The 23,198-nt window shown below is 46.8% G+C and overlaps 1 protein-coding gene across 1 annotated transcript in view; it reads right to left on the reverse strand.

Moving 5' to 3' along the window:
- The window catches only part of IL17RD (interleukin 17 receptor D), a 67,551-nt gene that overhangs the window by 43,513 nt on the left and 840 nt on the right, over positions 1 to 23,198 (reverse strand). The window lies entirely within an intron of this gene.

Below are 23,198 nucleotides of genomic sequence, written 5' to 3' on the forward strand. Positions count from 1 at the left end.
GGGCGGTAAGTATACTGCTCCCCTGCTCCCCACTACTACTATGGCAACCAGGACATTAATAGCGTCCTGGCTGCCATAGTAACACTGAACGCATTTTGAAGACAGATACGTCTTCAAATGCTTTCAGTTCACTTGCGTTTTTCCAGATCCGGCGTGTAATTCCGGCAAATGGAGTACACGCCGGATCCGGACAACGCAAGTGTGAAAGAGGCCTTATTATGGTATGTTTCTGGCTGTTTGTTCCAAGGAACAAGGATGTGGTTGGCCAAGGCTGGCATGGACCGGGGCTAACCACCCTGTTCCTCCCCACTTAGTAAGAGTCGGTTGGATCTGCTACCCGCCAGGAGGAGGAGTTCCTGCTGAGACAGGGGAAGGAGAGGAAGCCCAAGCCTGAGCTCCTGCATCAAAAGAGGATTCTCCAGAGAGATCATTTTAGTCTTTTCCTTCAAGTAAAGTCTTGAGAAGCTAGACAGCAGAGTGAACTGCTACAATCAGCTGCCACAAGGTGGGGGAGGGATTACAGCCAAGACACCCATCACCCAGAATGTTATTAGGCCAGTATGACCATAGAGCTAAATTGCCATCTTCCAACCTGTCTCCGTTATCCTTACTGGTGCCAGAGAAGATTTGCACTTGAAATCTGCTGCTACTGAATCGATTTAAAGTTGTGTTCTATGTTGCACTTAGTAAAAAAAAATATTAAAAAAAAGAGACAGTTTTACGTTTAATTCTGCCCTCATTCTTTAATACTACAATTTTCCACTGCACCGATCCCCAGGGAGCATCGTCCTGAGGGAGTACAATGTGACACAACACTGCATCAGGGACACTACCACTCCCATCCTCTGCACCAGCTCCGCCGGGGCTCGCTGCATATGCAGTTGTTAGTAAAAGAGTTGCACTTCCTACAACTTTGAAGTCCTACTCTCTTCTAACTACAAAGTCGCACGTGGAAACCTGGTGTGAATACAACAATAAGTCCAGAAGCAATGCACCTCACATAGGAAAATGCCAGCCGTTTTCTGACTGCTTGAGGGCGACATCTCCCATCACTGTGTGCCCTCGTTTTTATACACGAGGCCAAGTGTTTACTACTGCCCATCAATGACGATGGCAGACAAAAGCTTCCTATAATAAGACATTGCACAGAAATGTTTATAAACCATTTATTGAGATCTATTACCCTTCGGGTTGAAGCGAATGCAGAGACGCGGCACGTGGCGCTTCACGTCTCTCTTATTTAAACTTTGTGCCATTTTTGAAAAGTTGCAGCTTGGCCTGAAGCTTCTATGTCTGTATTTTTTATTTCTTTCCACCAGATGTGACCACCGTGCGGAGCATAAAAAAAATACATTTCTACATAACTTTGCTATAATGTCCGTATAATATAAAACATATTTGGGAAAGCACGCCCCGCGCCTTACCGTTAGCAAAGAGCTTTATCTCCAAGAATAAAAGAGTTTTCCATTTTCTGCGTTGTAATCGTTTAGGAGTAAAGACATAAAACCATGCTTTGGTATTATAGGCTTATGCAGAAGTTTAGAGCGGCTGCGATATAAAACACATCCCGCTATTAGACGGGATCATGTGGATGTGGGACCAGAAGGATTCTCTTAGACCATTTATATTGCTGTCTAAGCGAATACTGAATAAACTGAGATCTGTGCAGTCCCTGGACTATACAGGCGGCTTTCACACTTGCGTTGTTGTTTCCCGGTATTGAGATCCGGCAGAGGATCTCAATACCGGAAAAAACGGATCAGTTACTAAATACTTTGAAAGTCAATGGTGACAGATCCGTTTTTTTAGAAGCCTAAAAAACCAGATCTGTCACTATTGACTTAGGCTACTCTCACACTAGCGCTTGATCGGATCCGTTCTGAACGGATCCGATCATATTAATGCAGACGGAGGCTCCGCTCCGTTCAGTACGGATCCGTCTGCATTAATAACTTAGAAAAATTTCTAAGTGCGCAAGTAGCCTGAGCGGATCCGTTCAGACTTTCAATGTAAAGTCAATGGGGGACGGATCCGCTTGAAGATTGAGCCATATGGTGTCATCTTCAAGCGGATCCGTTCCCATTGACTTACATTGTAAGTCTGAACGGATCCGCTCGCCTCCGCACGGCCAGGCGGACAGCTGAACGCTGCAAGCAGCGTTCAGCTGTCCGCCTGGCCGTGCGGAGGCGAGCGGAGCGGAGGCTGAACGCCGCCAGACTGATGCAGTCTGAGCGGATCCGCGTCCATTCAGACTGCATCAGGGCTGGACGGAGGCGTTCGGGTCCGCTCGTGAGCTCCTTCAAACGGAGCTCACGAGCGGACCGACGAACGCAAGTGTGAAAGTAGCCTTACATTGTTTTCAGTGCATGACCTGTTTTTTTTCTGTTTTTATGCGGACAATAATAGGACATGTTCTATATTTTAACGAAAAAACGGAAACGGGATGCATACAGAGTACATTCTGTTTTTTTTGCGGACCTATTGAAACGGGCTGTATATGGAACGCAAAAAACAGAACGTAAACGGAATAAAAAAAATAAATGTGTGTGTGCAAGAGGCCTTGTTTATCTGTCCACCTGAGGTGGCAGGACATTTTCAGTTCAATCCTTCAACTGTGACCAGCAGCAGCAGCAGAGATCGCGCCCTGAGAAAGGACACGCCCCCTGAGCTTGCAGCTTGAAATAAATCTAGCAGAGCAATGAATGTGGAGACCTCTGGATCCATGTGAGGTACAGGGCTGGTTCTAGCTTTGGTAGAAAGATATTGTCATGTGCTATAAGATATCTGATTTTAAATTTTTTACATTAATCATGGGATAACCCCTTTAAGTATCCCCTATCTGCAGAGTATCTTACTTTAAGGCCTCATACACACGACCGTTGTGCGTTTTGTGGTCCGCAAATTGCAGATCCGCAAAACACGGATGGCGTCCGTGTGCGTTCCGCGATTTGCAGAACGGCATGGACAGCCATTGATATAACTGCCTATTCTTGTCCGCAAAACGGACAAGAATAGGACAGGTTATACGGAGCAACGGATGCGAACAGCCCCATTGAAGTGAATAGGTCAGCATCCAAGCTGCAAAAACTGCGGCTCGGATGCGGATCAAAACAACGGTCGTGTGCATGAGGCCTAAGTCTCACACAGTTCTGACAGCTGGACGTATAGCCCTTATCTCTGCATTCCTGACAGCTCATAAACGCCAAGTTAAGCCATATTCTTATAAGTGTGATAAGAATTTAGCTATGAGTGCTTAGGATCTGTCAGGAATTCAGAGATGAGGGAAATACAGAATGGCTCAGTGTGAAGCAAGGTTTCAGCAATAAAATAAAAATAAATGGATGACATCCGTGTGACGTCTGTGTTGCATCTGTTTTTTTTTTGCGGATCCATTGTAACAATGCCTGTCTTTGTCCGCAAAATGGGCAAGAATAGGACATGTTTTATTTTATTTTTTTGCGGAACGGACATGCAGACACGGAATGTACACAAAGTCATTTCTTTTGGGGGTTTTCTCAAGCCCCATTGAAATGAATGGTTCCACATATGAACCTGAAAAAAAAAGGGAATGGAAACGGAAGAAAAATATGTACGTGTGCATGAGCCCTAAAATACTTGCCAACGAAAACTGCAGAATATTTTTAATAAAGACCCAAAATTATTATTTTTTTGCCCAAAATGAGAAAATGCAATCATAAAAAACTGCCCCCAAGGTGTTCACAGCCTTTAAATTTATCAATTTTTTTTAAATGTGAAAATCAGTGCCGATTTAAGTTTACAGACTTCACTAAAGTGATTTTAAGAATATCTATGGGTCCTTTAATATGGCCCAATGCACAACGAGCGTTGATCGTCCATCGGTGCTTGTTTAAAGAGCCTTTACATGGGCTAATGCAAACTGCACCGGGGATGAACGATCACTAGTACGATTGTTCATCCCAGTGCAGTTACATTTTTTACATGGGGAGATGTGCTGACGATTAGTGTTGAGCGAACTTGTGTTTTAAGTTCGGTGTCTAAAGTTCGGGTTATTGAAGAATCGCGTTATGGATTCCGCTACCACGGACCATAACGGAATTTAGAATCTATAACGCGAACTTTAGACGCCGAACTTAAAACACAAGTTCACTCAACACTACTGACGATAAATGAATATTTTTGTGGCTGCATATAACATGCCATCAGCCAACCAATAGACTGATCTGGTCTATGAACATTCCTTCACCATCTTGGCCTGTATAAAAGCACCTTAAAGGGGTTGTCGCAGGGATCTAACTGCGCCCCCCACGATCACTAGAACGGAGACCCGTGTTTCCCCGTACAACAGGAGCAGCAGAAACGTATGCAAACCCAGGAGAACCGATTGGATGAACCATGAGTAATACTTTCTACAGCCGTTTGCTTTTAACGCCCAAATGAAGAGAAACCGAATCGCCTTTTTTCTAGTGCTATCTACAGACATAAGCATCGGCCGAAAAAAATACCAAGGTAAATGTATTTGTCCCAATTAAAATCTCATCACACGGGCGGCATAAATAAAGTGGATAAAGAAGAGAGGGCTTGAGAATACTCAGTGACATCAATCACTGTACTCCAGGGGGGAGATTGTCCCTTCAAGACCTACAATCAACCCTAAAGACGGAGAGCGAGGGGGGGCGGCTGTGGAGTGACAGGCGCTGGCCAGGTCTCTGTGTGACACCATTGTCAGGACACAGGTACAGATAATTGTCGGCTCAGATTCCCATAGTATCCAACAAGCTCGCATTGAAAAAAATTGAGAGAAAGGCCGACGGCCGGGTGACGGTAATGACTTCACGCAGGGTCACCTCGGAAACCTCCGATACAGGAGGTGTGGCGAGTCTCATTGTGCGGAGGCTACTTGCTAGGGAAGACACAGAAATCCCACAAACCCATACTGCTATGTGAACTCGCCCTTACATTAAGGTTTATATGAGGAACCGCTTCTTTTTAAGCCGCAGGAGCCGAGTCTAGGAGAGAATTTGCTTTAATTCAAAGCCAGCCAACCAGGAATTTTCTCACCAGACAAAAAGTCAGGAGAACCACTGACTGCAAGACTGCATTTCAATTCAATCCCTCGGGCAAAATGCCAGGGAAAGTAGGGACATGCCAGCCCATCCGCAACCTGCCATGGAACACACTGACCACAAGAACCACCAGAACATTTTTGGAATGGGCTCTACTGGGCGCCCATACACTAGGAGATATGACCTATTTCATACCAGTCTACAGATGTTCAATACCCAGCCCTTGGAGATAGGCCACAGTCTTTCGCCTCATGGAAAACACATGCATGCACAGCAGAGCATTTGTTTGGGGCAGGTTGGAGACATAGGGCGTTCAGCCGACAAGGTGTATGGGCACCTCAATACCCCCCAATCTCCCTAACCTCCTCCGCTGAACAATGTCCAAATGAATCTCATGATCTGGACACCGTTCAAGCCTTGGCCGCTGTTCTGAATCAAAGAAGATAGTCGACATGTTTTATGAATGTGCCTGTCCCAGCCTCTGCCAATTTAAAAACCCACAGGTTGTACTTTCAAGCTGATGCCAAAAGGACACACAGTGCAGAGGCTGGGTACAAAAAACCCTCAAAGAGGTTATTATTTCTCACACAAAGCACACTTTGTGTGCGATGACTGCATTTTTTGCAATTGTTACAAAACTTAGGCTACTTTCACATCTGTGTTTTTCTTTTCTGGTATTGAGATCCGGCAGAGGATCTCAATACCGGAGAAAAACACTTCCGTTTTGTCCACATTCATTGTCAATGGGGACAAAACTGAACTGAACAGTTTTCCGTTTGGTTGTGTTCCCATACCGGACAGAAAACCGCTGCAAATAGCGTTTTTCTGTCCGGTATGGGATGCGGAGCAAAATGTATTCGGTATGACACACAATGTAAGTCAATGGTGTCAGATCCGTTTTTTCTCAGACACAATAGAACACAGATCTGGCGCCCATTGACTTACAATGGTTTTTGCTGATCCCTGGCAGATCAGGGAAAAAGGCATATGTGAAAGTAGCCTTACAAAAGTCATGAATGATGAAACTGTCACATTAGAATTCTTGAAAATGGAGCCTTGATATTTTTATGTTAATGGCTTTAGTTTTAGATCAAATATACTGCAAATAGAACTGGATCAGGGCCGCACTGGGCTGACAGACCCCACCAGCCCACATGCGATATCTCGTAAAAAAAAAAAAGTGATGCACAATGCGGGGGCAAATTTTGCTTTACTTGGTCATGTCCCAATGAAAATCAGCAATACATGAAAGGAAATAAAAGTGGAACAAAAAAGGCCTAATGACATGGTCAGGGGCATACATTACCTTCCCTTATTGCAGCACACACCATGATAAAGCTCAGAATACATCTGCAGCAGGATCCGGATGAGTAGTCCGTCTACAAAGTGTGGTGGGTGCCGGACGCAATAAACCCTTTCCACATGCAGTAAAGTCATAAAGCATAAATTAGCATTACTTTACTGTCCTAGTCCAGCACGGCCTTGGTTCGTAACCAACAATAAATGCCCGTTTTCTTTCTCTCAGGTCCAACCCCTCACCCTGGCAACTACACTTATCCTACCTACCTTTAACTATATGCTGCCTATAAATAACCATTAGGGATTCACAGTGCACAAGTAAAAAGAGAACACTTTAACATTAGAGTCCTTAGGCAATAAATCACAACATTTAACTCTTTAACAGTGATGAAAGGGGAGTGTGAATATCTATATTTACTCCCAACTGGTATCACCCAGCTGTAAATAAAATATTAATGCATTTCTAGGCGGAGTAACAGAGGAACGTGAATAATGTGTGGTTGTGGGGACTGCTTTTACCAGGAGGCCTATTAGAACCTAACTAGCTACCCCGCACACAGTTCAGTCCCATTTGAATGTCAGGGTTCATACACTATATTGGCTCCTATAGACCAGAGATGCATGACCTGCGGCCCTCCAGCTGTTGCAAAACTACAACTCCCAGCATGCCCTAATAGCTGTAGGCTGCCCGGGCATGTTGGAAATTGTAGTTTTGCAACAGCTGGAGGGCCTGCTGTTGACTGTAGCTGAACACTTGGATACACTGCAGCACATTTTAGACACTACAGCATTTGATAAAGGTAACCTCAGCCTCATATGACATTTGGAAACAAAATGTCGAAAAATGGACTGTTCTTGCATTAAGGAAACCCTGAGAGAGCTATACAGGAGAAGGAGGAGATGAGACAAGTTTCTGGACTCCGAGCCTCGGATCTGTACGTGCGCTTGATGGGACGGCAGCGTTACCTTGCAAGCACTGGCAGCCAGCAGTATGGAGCCCCAAGGCGTATTCATATTTCACAAACAGCTCACTACAGCTGTGCGGCTGACATCTAAACAGTCTGAAACACTGCAGACACAAAGGCCCGGGGAGGGAGATGACGCCATTTCCAGTTATGTCAGTCGTGTAATAGCTTAACCAAAGCATCGTCAGCAGCATTGGGTGACTACAAGAAATTATTATATAAATAACAATATAAATAAATATGAAATGATACATTGTATATAGATTTATAAATAAATCTCTTACTTATTATAACTATATTGCCATATATTGCAGCACTGATGAAGAATAAACCGGGGACGCCACTAGATTGGGTTACCATGTAACGGTAACGTTGCTTCCTCTTCAATGCTTACCCGCAAGTGGTCGATATTAGGGATGAGCGAATCGACTTCGGATTTGGTTCCAAGTGGTACCTTGGAACCGAACCAGAGTTCGGGAATTGTTTTTTACAGTTGAAATAGATTTATGAAGTTATTATGCGAAGTCTCGCGAGACCTCGCAAAGTAATAACATCGGCTCTTTGGAGCCAATACATTCTAATACTGTACGGAGCTCCTGCTCCGTACAGTAGAACGAAGTATTATGCGAATCGACTTTGGATGTTTCATCTGAAGTCGATTCGCTCATCCCTAGTCGATATCATAGAGGCAGCGCAATGTAAGTACAACTGTTCCGTCCCATTCACGTGAATGGCACTGAACAGTTGTAATTACACTGCGCCACTGCTGCAACTTCGACGGCTTGCAGGTAACCATTGAAGAGAAAGCAGTGCTTGCATGAGCGCCGCTACCCCTTTAATCAGCTGATTGGTGGAGGTGTCAGACCCCGGCTGATCTGATACGGATGACATATCCTGAGGATAAGTCATCAATATAGGAAGACCGAAGAACCCCTTTAAGCAGTGTGAATAGCCCCTTTTAATAAAATGTTTGCTATTTTTTTTAGTAAACGTACCTTTTGACAGTGCTCCATTAGCCCCATGAAAGTGAATGAAGCTGTGGGCCGACGTGCCCACTACCACTCCATTTAGATTGGGGACTCCTTATTCTCAGGACCGTTGGAGGTTTCAGCAATTGAATCCCCCCACAGTCTGACATTTATCACCTATTTCAGGGATCAGCAACCTCCGGAACTTCATCTGTTGTGAAACTACAACTCCCAGAATTCTCCTTTCACTTCTAAGGGAGTTAGGACTCATTCACACATCCGCGTCAGTGCTCAAATCCGTGAAAAGGTGGTCAGTGATTCCTCGTTGAAGATGTCCGTAAAGGATTCATGTCATCCGTGTTTCACTGACCCTGCACAGCTGAAAAATAATTTTCTAAGTATCTCTTCCTAATGATCCATGAAACACAGATGGCATCCATGTTGCATCCGTGGTTTTCACGGACCCGTAGACTATAATGGGCGGGATGGATCTGTGAACACGGACAAAATAGAGCATGTATCCGTGCTAAAAAAAAAAAACATGGAAAAACACTGATATGTGAATACACACATTACAATGAATGGGGACGTGTTCTCCATGGAACACCGACATATGAATGAGGCTTTACAGGAACAGCCAAGAAAGTCTGCATGCTGGGAGTTGTAGTTTCATAGCAGTTGGCGTGCCGAAGGTTGCTGATCCCTGACCTATTCTGTGATGCTGCTTCTGCGATAACCCCAAATACTACACAGGTAGGGCAACATTGAAACATATCATCCTAGGACCCTGGGTTCACACCTGAGCATTCGCGATGGAGCGCTCTGTATGCGCGATTGTACCGGTGTTTACAATCGCGCATACAGAGACAAGCGTTCCCGAAAGTCTATGTACGGGAACGCGCGACAAAACGCCCCAAAGAAGCTCAAGAACTTTTTTGAGCGTCGGGCGTTTTACAGCGCAATCGTACGCGCTGTAAAACGCCCAGGTAAGAACCATTCCCATAGGGAAGCATTGGTTTCTCCTTGTTGAGCGTTTTACAGCGCGTAGGAACGCGCTGTAAAACTCTCAGGTGTGAACCCAGGGTTACTGATATTACATTTTTCTGCTTGTGACCCACCACTAGGAGTCAAACAAACCATCCCAAGGACAAGGCCACCATCTTCACAGCCAACAATCCCGATTTTGCCAGGACAATCACAGGAATCGGTCCTCAAAAGGGGCAGAACATATACAGACCCCTCCCAAACGTAGGCGGTCCCATGCAGTTTAGGGACGTTCCCGAGTTTCCAAGGGCAGAGCTTTAATGTCTCAATTGTGACAAGTATCAGAAGGGTTGCAGCTGGGACATTATAGAACAAAGCCAATGCTTTCCCTTTGCAATAAAAAAATATCTAAAAGTATGGTAAAACCTAGCGTGGTCCATATCACTAACACTGGAAATCAGATACCCAGGGAAAGAATGTTGCAAAACTTGGAAATCCACCATTCTTCCCCTTGTTTGTACCTTGGTCACAAGCAAATCAGAGTAAATGAAGGTCATTAGCGCAGCTTGCTACACCACAGATTTAAAAGTTTACATCTGCTTCTTAGGGGCCACAGATCGGGAGCGTTCATTTACTAAATGTGCCTAGTTTTGCGTGCAGCGAATGTAACCAATTTGCATCTCTCCCCATGCACCAACGTCTGCGGGAAAGCCTTTCATCCCAGCCAGCGGTTTCACCTATGCTGTAATCAGAGGCCGGGCGTGCATTGTGCCACAGGCCTTAACTTTGCAGGGTGAAGAGGTTAATTGTAGCCTAGTAAATTACCAGCTCTACAGACAAACACATGCTTGAACTAGGGTTGAAATGAGCTTGTTCCTGGTGCAGATCTGCTTCCTGATTTTCTAACTGATCTGCTTGAAGGGGCAGCTGTTTCGCATTACGCGCCCCTTTAAATACCCCAGGTTTAATTAAGCCATGTCCGTATCGCGCTAACATTAACAAACAAGGAAAAACCCCGAGGTGCACGCATCCAAATAACATAGTAAACGTAAGAAATAATGAGGGGGAACTCCTAAAACACAAGGCGCTAACATGAGGCGACTGAATGGTGCCAGGGCAAAGGGCAAGTCGGCCTCTGACCTCTTCTACCGAGTTAGGAATAACTACTAATTGTAATCTGTAAGGGGGGCAGGGGGCAAACGACTGGAGAGGGAAACGTGGCTTCAGGAAAATATACAGGGGAATCATGGCAGCCTTCCAACCCCTGGAGGGTTACTGCCCGAATACTGGAGAATGGGCAGCATCAAGCCAAGCAGAAAACCAGACAGCAATGGTGGAAGGCCAGCTTGTTTCCCCAGAGCGAACACGCTCGTCCGAAATAGGCCTAAGGGCTCACGCGTATGGACCACAATGCCTTGTGCCCGCCGTTAGCGGATGTGGCCCCATTCATTTGAATGTGTTGGCGAACCGCAATATTCAGTCCGCATGGCAAAAAAAAAATATACAAAATTTCAAATAAACATGTTCTATTTTTTTGCGGTGGGGAGGCACGGACTGAAATCCCATGGAAGCGCTCCTTAGTTTTTCTGCTCTGCACAACTCCTTATCTTGGTGAACGGTTTCCGCATCTGTGATACGGAGCGCACACGGGCGACGCCTGTATGTTGCAGGCCCGCTGTTTGTGGGCCGCAATACAGGCACGGGCCGTGTGCATGAGCCCTAAGAGTGCGAACCCACAGCGCGTGTAGCCATTGGTTGCTGTGGCTGCCGGGCTTAGATTTAGGCCTCATGCACACGACCTTGTGTCCTGTGCTGCAGACCGCTATTTGCATGGGTACAGGCCGAGTGCACGCCGTTTGCGGATGGGTCCGCAATGCGCAAGATATGTTCCGAACTGCAAAAAATGCAGTTGGTGCTTTTTTTTCTGGTGATTTTCACTGCATTTTCTAAAGGGATTGTCCAGTTTTTACTAAGTGATGGCCTATCCTCACATTACAAAGCTTTTGGAGGAATATCTCATTTTCCAGAAATCGTCTGAACATACCGGTGGGAAAAATACTAAATTACATACAGTAGAATAAACGGGAGGATTTTTAATCATGGATGGTAGAAAAACTTTATTGCTTTACCAGTCAACACAAACAATCTTCTGGGGATGCCGCGGAGGCGAGCTGAACACCGGGGAGGAATTTTAAGATTTATTTGCTTAAGGCCTCATGCACACGACCGTTGTGTGCATCCGTGGCCGTTGTGCCGTTTTCCGTTTTTTTTCACGGACCCATTGACTTTCAATGGGTCCGTGGAAAAATCGGAAAATGCACCGTTTGGCAGCCGCATCCGTGAGCCGTGTTTCCTGGCCGTGAAAAAAATATGACCTGTCCTATTTTTTTCACGGCCAACGGTTCACGGACCCATTCAAGTCAATGGGTCCGTGAAAGAACACGGATGCACACAAGATTGGCATCCGTGTCCGTGATCCGTGGCCGTAGGTTAGTTTCATACAGACGGATCCGAAGATCCGTCTGCATAAAAGCTTTTTCAGAGCTGAGTTTTCACTTCGTGAAAACTCAGATCCGACAGTATATTCTAACACAGAGGCGTTCCCATGGTGATGGGACGCTTCTAGTTAGAATACACTACAAACTGTGTACAAGACTGCCCCCTGCTGCCTGGCAGCACCCGATCTCTTACAGGGGGATATGATAGTACAATTAACCCCATCATATCCCCCTGTAAGAGATCAGGGCTGCCAGGCAGCAGGGGGCAGACCCCCCCCCTCCCCAGTTTGAATATCATTGTGCGGCCCCCCCCTCCCCTGTTGTTAACTGTTGGTGGCACAGTGCGCGCACCCCCCTCCCTCCCTCCCTCTATTGTTTTAATACATTGGGGCCAGTGTGCGCGCGCCCCCCAACCCCCCCTCCCTCCCTCTATTGTTTTAATACATTGGGGCCAGTGTGCGCGCGCCCCCCCAACCCCCCCTCCCTCCCTCTATTGTTTTAATACATTGGGGCCAGTGTGCGCGCGCCCCCCCAACCCCCCCCCTCTATTGTTTTAATACATTGGGGCCAGTGTGCGCACCCCCCCCAACCCCCCCCCCCCCTCCCTCTATTGTAATCATCATCGGTGGCAGCGGAGTAGAAGATTTTCATACTTACCTGGCTGCTGGCTGCTGCGATGTCTGCGTCCGGCCGGGAGCTCCTCCTACTGGTAAGTGACAGGTCTGTGCGGCGCATTGCTGTCACTTACCAGTAGGAGGAGCTCCCGGCCGGACGCAGACATCGCAGCAGCCAGCAGCCAGGTAAGTATGAAAATCTTCTACTCCGCTGCCACCGATGATGATTACAATGGGGGGAGGGAGGGGGAGGGGGGTGGGGGGGTGCGCACACTGGCCCCAATGTATTAAAACAATAGAGGGAGGGAGGGGGGGTTGGGGGGGCGCGCGCACACTGGCCCCAATGTATTAAAACAATAGAGGGAGGGAGGGGGGTTGGGGGGGCGCGCGCACACTGGCCCCAATGTATTAAAACAAGAGAGGGAGGGAGGGGGGGTTGGGGGGCGCGCGCACACTGGCCCCAATGTATTAAAACAATAGAGGGAGGGAGGGAGGGGGGTGCGCACACTGGCCACCAACGAGTTAACAACAGGGGAGGGGGGGCCCACTGGCCACCAATGAGTTAAAAACAGGGGGGGGTCTGCCCCCTGCTGCCTGGCAGCACCTGCCAGGCAGCAGGGGGCAGTCATGTACACAGTTTTTTTGTATATTCTAACCTGAAGCGTCTCCATCACCATGGGAACGCCTCTGTGTTAGAATATACTGTCGGAAATGAGTTTCACGATGTAGCTCATATCCGACAGTATATTCTAACATAGAGGCGTTCCCATGGTGATGGGGACGCTACAAGTTAAAATATACCATCGGATTGGAGAAAACTCCAATCCGATGGTATAACAGAACTCCAGACTTTACATTGAAAGTCAATGGGGACGGATCCGTTTGAAATGGCACCATATTGTGTCAACATCAAACGGATCCGTCCCCATTGACTTGCATTGTAATTCAGGACGGATCCGTTTGGCTCCGCACGGCCAGGCGGACACCAAAATGACTTTTTTTTCATGTCCGTGGATCCTCCAAAAATCAAGGAAGACCCACGGACGAAAAAACGGTCACGGATCACGGACCCACGGACCCCGTTTTTGCGGGCCGTGAAAAAAAACTGTCGTGTGCATGAGGCCTAAGGAGAAGTGGAAACCCCTTAAGAAATACGACATAAATCCTCATTTCGATGGAGCAAGACAATGTGGAATATCAATTAGGCCGCCACAACAGACAGAGTGAACTTACAACTCTGTCCCTGTCTGACTTGGAAGTGGATTTACAAAATGTAACTTGGCTTGGTAGTTAACGTCGTTGGACGTATCTGACATATATAAGTCAGTGTAATTGGTGCGGGGGGCGAAGTGATGCGATTGGTTTTGTTAGGAGCGGTGGACAATTAGCAAATCCCAGGAGTTGGGTAAACGTGAAAACATGGCTTTCTGCCTGAAAGAGCGCCACACCTGCCCACAGGTTGTGTGCGGTACCGCAGCTCAGACCTATTCATATCAATGGGTCTGAGATGCAAAGTGCGGTGCTGTTTCCGCAAGAAAGCAGCCATGTTTTTCTAGTCCTGTACAACCGCTATAAAGGGATTTTCCTAGACTAGGATAGGTCAATGATATCTAATCAGCAGGAGTCCAACGCTCGGCAAACCCGAGAGAGAGAGTCAGGAGGCCCCCCTAATTCATAAATGATGGGAATCGGTCAGTTTGTCCAACATTTATCTAATGTGTATGGACAACTTAAAGGATTTTTCAGAGATTTTTCAACAATATGTGATCGGTGGGCTTCCAATTCCCAGAACCCCCACCGATCAGCTGTTTAAGGGCTTATGCACATGACCGTATGTATTTTGTGGTCCACAAAACGAAAAAAAAAAAAAAAAAAACAGATGACATCCGTGTTGCATCCATTTTTCTTTTGCGGATCCATTGTAACAATGCCAGTAATTTTCCGCAAAACAGACAAGAATAGGACAGGTTCTAATTTTTTGCGAAACGGACATGCGGAAACAGAATGCACACAGAGTCATTTCCGGATTTTTGCAGACCCAGTGAATAATTCTATTGGATAGTGGCTGTACTTGGTATTGCAGCTCACCTCCATTAATATATGTGATACGACATGATTCAGATCCCCACTGATCTCATATTGATGACCTCTTCTGAGGATCTCAAAAACCCCTTGTAGTAACACTTGCGGATCCGCAATACACCCGGCCGGCACCCCCCAAAGAACGGCCTATTCTTGTCCGCAATTGCGGACAAGAATAATACATGTTCTATTTTTTTGCGGGGCGGCGCTCCGGAAATGCTGATGTGGAGAGCACATCGTGTGCTCTCCGCATCTCTTCAGGCCCCGTAGAGAATAAATGGGTCCGCACCCGTTCCCGATATTGGGGAACAGATGCGGACCCATTTGCGGACGTGTGAATGGACCCTACAATGTAATGGCCGGCCTAAGGCCTCTTTCACACGAGCGTGACAGATTGGCTCCGGATGCGTTCAATGAAGCTCACACCATTTTGCAAGCAAGTTCAATCAGTTTTGTCTGCAATTGCGTTCAGCTTTTTTCCGTGCGGGTGCAATGCGTTTTGATGCGTTTTTCACGCGAGTGATAAAAAACTGAAGGTTTACAAACAACATCTCTTAGCAACCATCAGTGAAAAATACATTGCATCCGCACTGATCCCCTATTCACTTTTATGGGGCCAGGGCAGCGTGAAAAAGGCAGAATATAGAACATGCTGCATTTTTCACGCAACGCAGAACAGGATTCCATGCGAGTGCTGTGCGTTCACATCACGCATCGCACCCACGTGGAAAACTCGCTCGTGTGAAAGGGGCCTAACAGTCGTTCTTAGGCCTCATGCACACGGCCGTTGTTTTTGTCCGCATCAGAGCCGCCGTTTTGGTGGCTCGGATGCGGACCCATTCACTTCAATTGGGGCCGCAAAAGATGCGGACAGCACTCCGTGTGCTGTCCTGCATCCGTTGCTCCATTCCGCGGCCCCGCAAAAAAAAAAAATATATAACCTGTCCTTTTCTTGTCCGCGCTTTGCGAACAAGAATAGGTATTTATATTGAAGACTGTCCGTGCCGTTCCGCAAATTGCGGAACGCGCACGGACGCCATCCGTGTCTTGCAGACCGCAAAACACACCACGGTCGTGTGCATGAGGCCTTAAGATAATGCCAGAGCTTTGATCTTTGGGAGGACTGATAAATACACGGTTTGTTTGTCGCTGACATGTAAGCCACTTCTAAGCATCTGCTGACCTCATTATACGTGAAATTCTGCAAACCGTTTCCACCTGCGCCTCGGACGACATGTTATACAGTATACTGGGGCACTGCATAACTAGTAATTCCAGAATATATGCCTATTATCGGAATTGCTTCATTTACTAGCAAAAGTGATCCAATAATATCACAGGGAATCCAATTTCCTTCATTCTGTCAGGACGGTAAAGTGGGTGGTGGTATAATGCTAAATGCGTGCCGTATAATACAGACAGGGATCGGATTCCGCCATGTGCAATCAGGAAAGCTATTTCCAAAGTTTTCTTGATTACATACGACAGGATCCAACCTTGCTCTGACTCCATAACAGCCTCAAATAAGAGGCCTGGAACCTGCACAAAGTGATACATATGGACAAACAATGTATTTAAAAAAACTGTAATATATCAGGCCATTTGGGATCCATCCATTGGCATCTACATAGCCCATGTATATGGATAGGATACATACATTAAAGGGCATCTGTCAGCAGATTTGTACCTATGACACTGGCTGACCTGTTACATGTGCGCTTGGCAGCTGAAGGCATCTGTGTTGGCCCATGTTCTATGTGCCCGCATTGCTGAGAAAAGTGATGTTTTGTTATATGCAAATGAGACTTTAGGTGCAATGGGGGCGTTGCCATTACTCCTAGAGGCTCTGCTCTCTCTGCATCTGGATTGGACCAGGCGTGATGGTGTTTTCACTGCCTGCTCCTGTCAAAGTGCATTGGGCGTGGCAGCTGCAGAGAGCAGAGCTTCTTAGATTAAAGGCAACGCCCCCGTTGCTCCTAGAAGCTCATTTGCATATAATAAAACATAATTTTTCTCAGCAATGCGGGCACATATGAACATGGGACCGACACAGATGCCTTCAGCTGCCAAGCGCACATAATACAGGTCAGCCAGTGTCATAGGGACAAATCTGCTGACAGATGCCCTTTAAAGGGAGCATTTCATGCTCCGATGCTCTCCTTTGCCCTGTGCGATTCAATGCTTTTTCTGGAGATCCGGTGACGTATCGGGCTCTACATGGGTACAGCTAGGCGGAGGCTCCCGCCTAGCAGTGAGCCCGGTGACATCACCGACACTAACGGGTGGGCTTTAGCGCTGCCCTAGCCTGTAAAACGGGAACAATGTAAACAAAAATGCCCTTGCCCTGCACGATGCTCACATCAGAGGAGTTGCCTGGGTGAAAACAGGGGATATGTCCGGGATCAGCTCTGAACCTGGACAACCCCTTTTATCCGCATGTATTCCTATTTGCTGCTGTCTGGTCCCCAGGAAGAACTCCAGCACTGGTCTGCGGAGCCATTGCAGCACTGGTCTGCGGAGCCATTGGGGTGGATCTGCTAGATGAAACGCACCTAGTTTCATCCTGTTTGGACCATTATTCATTTATCCTGGGGTCTTGTTTTTTGTTTTTTTTTTGCTTTATCTGCAAAATCCTAAAGCGTAACGCTCTTTCCAGATGTCAAGTCCAGGAGAAGAAAAAAAACCTTGCTGACAAAAAACCTGCAAGTTCAATGCTGAAGACCGGATCAATCCATATGTGCACAGCTGCTGGCAAAGGGAGAAATTCTACTAAATGCCACACTATGCCGCCCAGCAGTGCCCGGCTGACATACACTTACACCAGAAACGTCGGGCCTGCTTCATAGTCCATTCTTTGGTCAGGTCTTAGATTTTATTATTATGACTTTGGAAAGTTCTCTGCTGTGTGAACATTGACCTCGGATGCCTTTCAGTCAATTCTAGTTTTATTCCCCCCTGATAAAACTTAGATGCAAAAGCGTTATTGTCGTCGTAGGCAGGAATACCGCCATTCAGCTGCTTACGGAGCCGAGACGCGTTGCATTTCAATCAGTCTGCGTCCCTGCAGCTTGTTGAATGACAGAGGGAAGTGGCCTGTGGTTTAAGGGGAGGAAATGAAAAGGAATTTTAATAGAACAAACAGCGTCTTCGCTTCCTATAGGCGATACTTCAAAGGCAGCCCTACCCCGGAGCAAACAATATGTTTGAGGGGCCGTCAGTCATCTAATAGCCTTGCAAGCCTATTCTGGGTTTGAACGAAGGCGAATGCAAAGCTGGACAGGCGGCATAAAAGGAACAAGTCATGCAAGTCTGTCTGAAGATGCTGGGGGTGATCCTCCGCTAGCCAGACATCGGGGATCTGACGCTGTTCATAAGAATGTCAAGCAAAACAAAACAAAAAAAAACTTTTTTCTATGCACAACAGCAACCTGAGAAGAGCCGTATTATTGCCGTCATTATAACACTTCAAAGGGCTTTGGTTTCACACAGGTCGTGCACTAGGGGTGCGGAAGTATCTTAAGACACGGTATTAACTTCAAAGCACTTTGAGCCTGTTCGGTAGGCATGCATGGGCATGGCACAACTGTCAAAAATAGACGTAGCATGCCATTCTCGCTAACTGTGCAACAGTCTGTGCTAGGAGCAATGCCAGCGTTAAAGCTGAGCCACTAAAGGGGTTATCCGAGCCTGGAAATGCCCGTGCCCCTCACACCGATTCTACTTACCTGGCTTCCCGCGCCGCTCCGGTTCCACACATGGCCGCCACTGCTTCTCCCTGTGCGCAGATGAAAACATCCGATGTCAGGGTGGGGCAGCGGTGACAGGGACGAGCCTCCCCCTAGAGTCACCCCTGCCATTGTTACTGAGATCTAAGGCCTCATGCACACAACTGCGGATCCGGAAAATACGGATGCGGTCTGTCTGCCATCTGCATTTTTTTTGCAGATCCATTGTTTTCACTAATTATCTGTGTGCTTTCCGCATCCGTATGTCCATTCTGCAAAAGCATACTATACTGTCCTATACTTGTCCGCAAAATACGGACCTATTGAAGTTAATGGGTCCTCAAAAAAAAAAAAGGCGGATGCCATGCGGACCGCAAAACATATAGTTGTGTGCAAATCTACAACGTTTTATTCCACCAGCTGCAGATTTCACCTTTTGCAATGCAAAGGATGAAACCTGCAACAAATCCACAGCAATAAAGAAAAGAAAGCAAAACTTCAGCTGTGAAACTTCTTCTTTGGAAGTGCGGCAAAATCCAACGTGGCTATACCCTATAACTGTCATCATGCTGGTCTGACTGGACAATACACTACATCATCGAGCAGATCCATGAGGCCCCTTTCACGCAAGCGAGTTTTCCGCGCGGGTGCAATGCGTGACCTGAACGTATTGCACCCGCACTGACTCCTGACCCATTCATTTCAATGGGTCTGTGTACATGAGCGTTGTTTTTCACACAGCCCTGGCCCCATAGAAGTGAATGGGGATGCGTGAAAAACGCATTGCATCCGCAAGCAAGTGCGGATACAATGCGTTTTTCACTGCTGGTTGCTAAGAGATGTTGTTTGTAAACCTTCAGTTTTTTATCACGCGCGTGAAAAAAAACGCATTGCACCCGCCCAGAAAAAACTGAACGCAATCGCAGACAAAACTGACTGAACTTTCTTAAAAAATGTTGCGCGTTTCACTGAACGCATCCGGACCTATTCTGTCACACTCGTGCGAAAGAGGCCTAAGGCCTCATGCACACGAACGTTGTTTTGGTCCGCATCCGAGCCGCAGTTTTTGCGGCTTGGATGCGGACCGAGTCACTTGAATGGGGCCGCAATAGATGTGGACAGCACTCGGTGTGTTGTGCGCATCCATTGTTCTGTTCCGTGGTCCGCAAAAAAAAATATATATAACCTGTCCTATTCTTGTCTGTTTTGCGGCCAAAAATAGGCTGATATATTAATGGCTGTCCGTGCCGTTCCGCAAATTGCGAAACGCACACGGACGCCATCCGTGTTTTGCAGATCCGCAAAACACACAACGGTCGTGTGCATGAGGCCTAAAACAGAGGGATCGGAGTTGATAAAATATGTAACTGAGACAATCCAATTCATCTTTATCCTAGCAAAATCCTCTCCACCCGAGTGACCTGCCCTCTCCATTCATCCCTACACCCTCTTGGTGACCCTATTATCTGCCGTCAGGAATCTCCTACTAGTGAAGCACTGTCTGAAGGTGATGAAAAGACTTCTTCAAATGACTTCTTCACACTCTCTGGTTACAAGATATTTGTCCTTCTGTTCTGTGTCCCTCTGGGGAAGAATGGAAATGCTTATCTCTTGTGAAAGGGTATGTTAACAACCCCCCCTCCCCAAACTCCCTGCCCAGGTGTAAGTTGAGGGGTAAAAGAAAGATAACCCTGTGCACCGTCTCTCACACTTCCAGCAACAGGTAGATGGACCACAATGATAGGAGTCATCCAAATATTTCCCATCACAGGAGATACACCCAGATGCCCCCCATTGTTTTACATAGGGCCTTATGGCAATCAAAATCTGGCTCAGTAGAACCGCAGAAGGTCAAGGCGTTGTGACGTTAATGGGGTTTTCCGAGGTTTTTTAACCGATGACCTGTCCTCTGGGTGGGTCATCAGTAACTGATTGGTGGGGGTCCGATACCCGGGACCCAGCTGTTTGAGAAGGCCTCGGTGCTCGGGTGTCAGACCACCACTGATCAGATACTGATGACCGTATCCAGGCACAGCTTCCTCAATTACTCTAACTATAGTCTACCAGTGATGGCTAACCCTGGCACTCCAGCTGTGTTGAAACTACAACTCCCAGCATGCTCCATTTATTTCTATAGAGTTCTGAGAGCAGCCAAGCAAGGGCGGCATTTTGGGAGTTGTAGTTTTACCACAGCTGGAGTGCCATGGTTCGCCATCACTGAATCTATAGACTGAGAGCACAGGGCGGAATGACGAGCCATGTTATACACAGCACACTGCCACATCACCAGTATTGCTCATGCCAGTCTTTCCTATGGCAGTAAATTGCACAACGACACCCACAAAGCAGCTCGATGCAGCTCTGGCAGCGGTCCACCCAACCTACAGGCTGCCCCCCATGGAGCCTCGAGGTAAGGCTAGGTCTACACGACGACATGTGTCGCGCGACAATTTTTATAATGATAGTCTATGGTGTCACACCGCAACATGCTGCAAAAGCGACAGTCACAAAAAATCCAGTCATGTCGCAGTCGAAGCATGTCGCATGGCGACACCATAGACTATCATTATAAAAATTGCCACGCGACATTGGTGCGACAAATGTTGCAGTGTAGTTGTGCCCTGTCACGCGACACATGTCGCCGTGTAGACCTAGCCTTACCGTACTTCTTCTATTTGCAAAAAGCAATGCCATGCACTGTTCTTGCGCAGTCACATCACTACCATGCTCCTGTACTGTGATACCATATATGTGATATCACTGCCTGTATACGGTAATCCCAGCGTTGTAATCCTTGCACTGTGACATCAAGGTGTGCACTATCCCTATACTGCGACTACACTGCGTACATTATTCCTGTACTGTGATATCACTGCCTGTATACGGTAATCCCAATGTTGTAATCCTTGTACTGTGACATCAGCGTCTTTCTCATCTCTGTGCTGTGACATCAAGATGTGCACTATCCCTAGACTGTGACTACACTGCGTACATTATTCCTGCACTGTGACATCACTATGTGCATTACCCCTGTATGATGACATCACTGTGTGCATTACCCCTGTACTATGACATCACGGTGTGCATTACCCCTGTACTATGACATCACGGTGTGCATTACCCCTGTACTATGACATCACGGTGTGCATTACCCCTGTACTATGACATCACGGTGTGCACTATCCCTAGACTGTGACTACACTGCGTACATTATTCCTGCACTGTGACATCACTATGTGCATTACCCCTGTATGATGACATCACTGTGTGCCCATCCCCAGTGCATTTGGGAGACCAATCATAAGCGTTTCTGAGCACGTTGCTAAAAGTAGTCATTCCAAGTTTTGCTATGGGGCCCCATGGTTACTTGTTACACCCCTGATATGAATCTGACGCAAAGTAAGTGCACGTTACACTGCATGTGCAGCATTCGCCAAGAAAGCTCCCGAAGTGTTCATCAAAAGGATCCATTGGCCCCAATGCACCTGACTAAGGCCAAAAGAGCGTCCAATACATCAGTATGCCTTTTATTACCAACGTATACCTCCAGAGGACGCTGCAAGACAGTATGGAAAAGTAGCCTCATTTCTTGCATGCAACATTCATTCATTTCTGTGGGGGGGGGGGGGGGGGGGTCATTCTGGCACTATCACCCCCATTCTCATGGCCGCTCCCCAGCCTTATAGGAGGGACTGCATGCACTTACCATACTGTACAGATTGCCTATTATATTACAATAGATCTAAGAAAACTGACAAAGTCCCAATCACAGCAGTCAGCATATTATGTACCCCCCCCCCCCCTCCCCCGCCTTACACCCCAGACCTGTCAAATGTGGTAGTGCAGAACGTGGAATTAAACAGATGGACCCCCGGCCCCGCTCCCTTCCATCACTACATACAGTCTACATCTACAATGTCAATCACAGCCGCTTCACATCCTTTACAATTACCCATCACCATTTCCCATCCTATTTGGCTACATTGTGACCTATTTGCAGTAATCCAAAACATTATGCAACTAAACTTTGCAGTACATTAGGTTTTTGAAACTTTTTTTCTGCTGATCAACAACGTACTAGGTTTTTCCAGGCGTTTTTCTGCACCTTTAGTGGCCTTGTTATGGCAGTAAAAACACCAGTTCCAGGTTTTTGCTACAGGTCTATGGGAAATTGTTTTATATTTTTTTCCTCCTGGAATTTTTTTAGTTTTGTTCTCTAGGTGATGTTTTTAGTCTTTCTGGCTTCTTTTTAAAAACACAACGTGATGGGGCTCTTGGCGTTTTAGTTTTTTTCCAGGACTTTTGACAACACTTTCTCTATAGGGAAAAATCGCCATGAAGAAAACACCCAGTGGAAAGACGCATTGGGGGGTCATCCTCTTTCTGGCATAAACAGAAAAAAATTGCAAATCCCCAGTTTGCAAATCTTTGAACGCCACTGCGCCTACATTTAGCGGCGTTTCTCACCACTGGATTGTGGTGGGGACATGGCGGGACCAACAGCCCCTACAAAGTCACTGTCACTTCTTGGCATAAATGACAATTGAAATCTACTCCAGCCAGCAGATTTCCATCTAGGTGCACTGACTGCCGGAGGATGCACCTAATTTATGACGAGTAGGGATGAGCGAACTTGTGTTTTCAAGTTTGGCGTACAAGGTTCTGGTTATCTAAGAATTCTGTTATGAATTCCGCTACCACAGACCATACGTTATGTGGTCTGTGGTAGCGGAATCTATAACGGAATTCTTAGATAACCAGAACCTTGTACGCCGAACTTGAAAACACAAGTTCGCTCAACACTAATAACGAGGACTGCGCCTCATTATAAATTAGGGCTCGTTCACACGAAAGTGATGCACGTTGCCGTATTGCAGACCACATTTGCTGATCCGCAATACAAGGGCACCGTTCCGTGGCCATTCCGCATCACGGATGTGGACCCATTCATTTCAATGGGTCCGCAAATCCGGAACGGAAGAACAGAACACTATGGAAGCACTACGGAGTGCTTTCTG

The sequence above is a fragment of the Bufo gargarizans genome, chromosome 7 (assembly GCF_014858855.1).
Source record: "Bufo gargarizans isolate SCDJY-AF-19 chromosome 7, ASM1485885v1, whole genome shotgun sequence".
NCBI classification, from domain to species: Eukaryota; Metazoa; Chordata; class Amphibia; order Anura; family Bufonidae; genus Bufo; species Bufo gargarizans.